Raw genomic sequence first — 5232 nt, 5'->3', positions numbered from 1 at the left:
CCATAAAATATGGGAAGTTGTCAATGAAGAAAGGCAGAGGACTGAAAGAGAAAATATTCTGGTCAAGAAGAAAAAGGAGAATTGTCTGAAGAGACTGATGTGATTAAAAAAGCATTGCTTAGTTCTATGACAATTGTGTCTGGAGTTCAAAAGTTTACAATTAGCCACACTAAGGGGGAAAAAAATCTAAAGAAAACAAAACATAACCAAAACACCACATTTATTTATTTATTTTTAATTTTAGCACCTATATTGGGACCCCTGTTATAGAGTTGGGTTGAAACACTCTAGTAGACACTATGCCATGGTGGTCCATGAGCATAGTGACATAATTGGTGCATAGGAGAATAGTGAATAGGCTTTTTGGGACTCTGTTTTGGGAGGCTCCTGGAAGAGAAGAACCAGAAGGTAGATCAAGCAGTCAATGTTTCCCTCTTTCGTGGGAGGAAGTATCAAGGTCAAGAGTTGTATCAGTTTCTGAGTGCTGTTTTCATGACACGACAAACTCTAGTTGTTGACTGAAGAAATTATAAGTTCAATCTGTAGACAACTCTTTCTAAACACCCATCCACTACTAAGAACTGATGAGGTATGTGTTGTGAGATCATAGAGGGGACAGAGGAAATTATCCCTCTCCTCTGCTAAGTAGCCTCACTCACAATGAAAACAGTTAAACAGTAGTGTCTGATAAAGCAAGTGACAGTATTGAAAGGAGCAGTTTCAGGAGTCAGTAGTTTATCATTTACTTCAAGGAAAGGATGGATTACAATTATTGGGTAAATTTTGTTGGGAATATTTTTTCAATTATGAGTTTGTTAATATGCCTTTGGTACTCTAGGTTTCTTTGATTCTGTGGTTTAGAAACAATGGAAAGATTAGAGTTTTCTGAAATGCTTTGAAATTGTGCAATATATAGATATATTTGCACTGAATATGGTGACTTTAATGATGGTACTCAATATCGGATTCTGTGTTCCTCCCACAGGTATGCTTTGGGGCAAGGATGTGAATGGCATGGAAACCTCAATATAGAGAGATAGTTTAGGGTGGTGGGCTCCTGAGTGGTGGAACTCTTTTTATGGCTTGAAATAAAGATCCATGGATTTCTACTTGCTCCTTGAAGGCCATGTATACTATGAGGCTTCTACATGTTTAGTATAATTGTACTCATTGTCATAGCCAGAAATGAGCTTGACAAAATGGTCATTGAGGGTAATACCAGCAACAGCATCAAAGGTGGTGAGTGTCACTCTTAAAGTTACAGGATACAGCTTGGTTTTCTTTGTAGCCCAAGATGTTCTCCAAGGGTTCTTCTGATGCTTCATCACTTTCTTGATACTGTCATATTTGGTAGATTTCTCCAGACAGCAGGTCAGATCCATAACATATACATTGGGAATAGGAACATGGAAGGCCATGGCTGTGAGCTTTCCATTCAGCTCAGGTATGACCTTGCTGACTGCTTTAGTAGCACCAGTGTAAGCAGGGATGATATTTTGGGCAGCACCATGCCCATCACATCACAGCTTACTAGAGATGCCATCTATTGCCTTCTGGTAGCAGTAATGACATGAACTATGGTCATAAGTCTTCCACAATGGTAAAGTTGTCATGAATGACTTTGGCCAAGGGGGCTAAACAGAGTCATCACTAACAATTTTAAGGGAATTATTGTATTCCTCATGGTCCACTTCCATCACAAACATAGGGGCATCAGTAGAAGGTGCAGAGAAGATGACTCACTTGGCTCCCTTTATGTCAGCTCTGGACTTCTCCATGGTGGTAAAGACACCAATTAATTCTACATCATACCTGGCTTCAACATTTCCCTCTTTAATATTGATGGGATCCTGCTCCTGGAAAATGGAAAGGGCTTTTCCATTGATCATCAGCTTTCCATTCTCTGCCTTGATAGTGTCATTGAAATTGTAATGGCTAGAAAAATATTGGAATTGACAAACCACATGGTCATACAGGTCATTAAGGGGTCAATGATGACCACAGCATTTACTCCACCTGAGTTGAATGCAGCTCGGTCACTAGTCATTCCACACAGCCAAATTTGTCTATCCAACCTTTACCATCTTATCTCAGGAATGTGGTTCCAGCAGTTGATGCTGGCATCAAGCTTGAGAAATGAGCTGAGAGACTGTAATACATGCATACAAACATGCACATGCAAAAATATATATCATAATACACATATGTACATGTATATGTGTATGTATACATGTAGGTGTGTTTATTTTGATGTGTGTATATATATAAATATATACATGTTATGTGTATGTATGCGTGCATGCATGTTTACATGTATGTGGGGTGCATGTGTGTCTATGTGTATTAAGATGTCCTATTCCAGTTAAATAGCTTGCTATTTTAGTAAGGATATAGGATTTTAAATAAAAGAAGTTGGCTTTTAATCTTGGCTCTGCTACTTACAAACTTTGTGACCTTGGGCAAATCGCTTAAGCTCTATGACCTCAATTTCTTTATCTGAACAGTGAAAGGCTTGGACTAGATTTCTGAATTTCCTTCCAGAGCTAAATCCTATGATTCTATATGTAGACTTTATCCATTCAATTTTAGCATATGTTAGGCTCCTCCTGGGCCTCAATCCTTGTTCTCTGCCAAGGCCTTATGCATGTATAGTCGGACTGACCTTGTTTTCCACACAGTCACATTAGAGACTTACGTACCCCTGACGTACCTCAAACCTACTATGCTAACTTACATCATCCAGAGATCTGTTTTCTTGATTAATTTCTCTCATAAAAGGTGGAACATCTGATATTATGATATTGTCTATTTTGTTCTTGTATGTTGGTGTTCATTTCTTCACTTATTTGGTCTGACCTTTCTGTTTTTCTCTGCTTTTGAATCCTATTCTCATGCATTTGATTCCTTGTCTTGATTCTTGGCCTAGAGACTTGTTTCTGGATCATGAGTCTTATTATGATGATTCTTCTGTTCATGTGATTTCTCCCAAACTCAGTCCTTAGACTAGATTTGTTACCTAACTGTGCGTTTTTAAGTATCGTGTTTCGTCCTTTCAGTCCTCTTTCATTTTTGATCTTACTTGGATCTTAGTATTCCCTGTCTTAGCTTCTATGTTCTATTTTGGGTCAACAATCTAAAGTTTCAATAGAATGTTCTGTTTTGTTAGGTATTAATTTCTTTAAGTTTTATAGAACTTTTGCATTATATTCATCAACTGAAGTGATAACCTTGGGAAATGGAACAGAGGAGGAAGAAAGCAAACTAGTACCATTCTCATGCATAAATTGCTTACCCTCCACAGAAATGAAAAGACAAAATATCCAGTTAGTTTTTTTTCTTCAAACAGTCAATGAATGGGGTTGTAATGATACTAACAAGGACTAACTCAATGACCTAATCAACAAAGTTTAAGGTTTAAAATTCTCATTAGCATCAGCTGAGTCAGCATCATTAAAGATCAGCCTAATGAGCAAACAGTATTTGATTGTAATGTCTGATATTTATACTTATAAGCTCAGAGGGAAAAACAGAACAGTGAGCCTTTTTCTTAATGTGTTAATAAATCATTCATTTTTCCTCCTGAGTACCTTCCATTTTATCATTTACAAATTAGCATTTTTCTAGCTATTTTTTTTTAAAATCTTGTGATACACAATAATTATATCTCCTAGACAACACCATTGCTGATGACATATGAACAAATATTTCAACACTTGATAATTTGCAGAGAAATATGCAATCAGTTAATGCATATTTTAAATTAATGACTAAAGAGTGAGCAGGTAGAATTTTCAACTTTTTGATGCTTTAAATAACATTTTAGTAATAATATTTATTTAGGGCATTTTGTATAGCTAATATATATTATACAGCCAGGCATAGTTTGAACATGCAGTTAGGACAGCCTGGGTTCAAATCCTGCCTCTAATAGGTGTTAACACTAATAAACAATTTAATCTCTCTCTAAGATTCAGGAAAATTTCTAAAACTGTAAGCTATAGATATATTGTGATTGTACTGGTGTCACTGAAAAATACGTACTAGACAAAGACCATGAAATTAATTCATTAGTCCTTATCTACTCTGAGTAATCCAAGAATTGACAGCTACTTGTTTTTACTAGTAACATTATTGATATTGTTAATAATTTAGAAACCTGGCCATTAATAATATATTGGATACTATTTTCTATCTCTAACTGGTTAGCTCAGTTGCTTCCAGCATGGTTATAATGAGTCCAAGGTCATCAGTTCAACTTCTTCATGAGCACATTAGTTTAGTTTCAGGGCCAGAGTTGGTATTTCTCGCTCTAGTCTTGCAAATATGTACTGATGGTCACAAAGGGAGGCCAAATAAGAGAACGTAGATGGACCAGTGTTTATGAGGAAAATAATTTGTATTACAAAACATCTACTTAAACACTTGGACAGAATCAAGTACTTTGATTTTTTTTTTCATTATTCCCAAGTTTAATGGCATTTGATGTATTTGCATGTTCTTGAAACAGTTCACTCATGTAAAGTTGAGATCAGAATTATCTATATAAAATCTTTTTTTGATAAAATATTGAATCTAGTTTTGTGTCCTAGTCTTAAAGAGTTTCCTGTATCATGGACAATCACAGAAGGGAAGGGAAGGGAAGGGAAGGGAAGAGAAGAGAAGAGAAGAGAAGCCCAGTTTGTTGTTATTGCTGCTGTATTTTTTTTAATATGACGCTGAGTCTTAGGAATTAAAAGACAAAGTAGTCTATAGTCTCCTGGGTATACTGATGGGCATGAGGTGAGGTGAGAGTGGTGTAACACATATGTAGATAATAATAATGTAAGGGAAATTTAACTGGAAGGAATGAAGAAGGGTCCATCAAAATTATGCCTTTTAAGCTGAGACTTGAAAGAAATACACATTCTAAGTGCTAAAGATGAGGGAGTACATTCCAATGAGAGGAAGTGGTTTGCCTGAATATGAACATAAGAGATGGAATCTCAAATTTGTGGAATAACTAATAGTTCAGTTTGCCTAAAATGTATAGTTTGGAAAGGAAAGTAGTATGAATAAGGATGGAAAACTAGGTGGGAACCTACTAAGGGAGGTCTATAGATTCTAGGCTATAAGACCATAATTCTTTCTGTAGATAATGGGGAATAACTGGAAGTCTTTGAGAATAGAATGAGTATATTCAGTCCTGTGGCTAAGGAATGTCATTTTGATATCTGTGAAGAGCCTTGACAAAGT

General features: G+C 36.1%; 1 pseudogene; it reads right to left on the bottom strand.

Annotated features, from left to right (window-relative positions):
* Nucleotides 1-1041: 1041 nt before the first annotated feature.
* On the bottom strand, nt 1042-2047 carry LOC110199258 (glyceraldehyde-3-phosphate dehydrogenase pseudogene; annotated as a pseudogene).
* Nucleotides 2048-5232: the final 3185 nt, after the last annotated feature.

The sequence above is a fragment of the Phascolarctos cinereus genome, unplaced genomic scaffold (assembly GCF_003287225.1).
Source record: "Phascolarctos cinereus isolate Bilbo 61053 unplaced genomic scaffold, phaCin_HiC Scaffold_9;HRSCAF=440, whole genome shotgun sequence".
Classification (NCBI taxonomy): domain Eukaryota; kingdom Metazoa; phylum Chordata; class Mammalia; order Diprotodontia; family Phascolarctidae; genus Phascolarctos; species Phascolarctos cinereus.
Note: the sequence above shows the minus strand (reverse complement) of the source record. Positions and strands in the feature narration are given on the sequence as shown.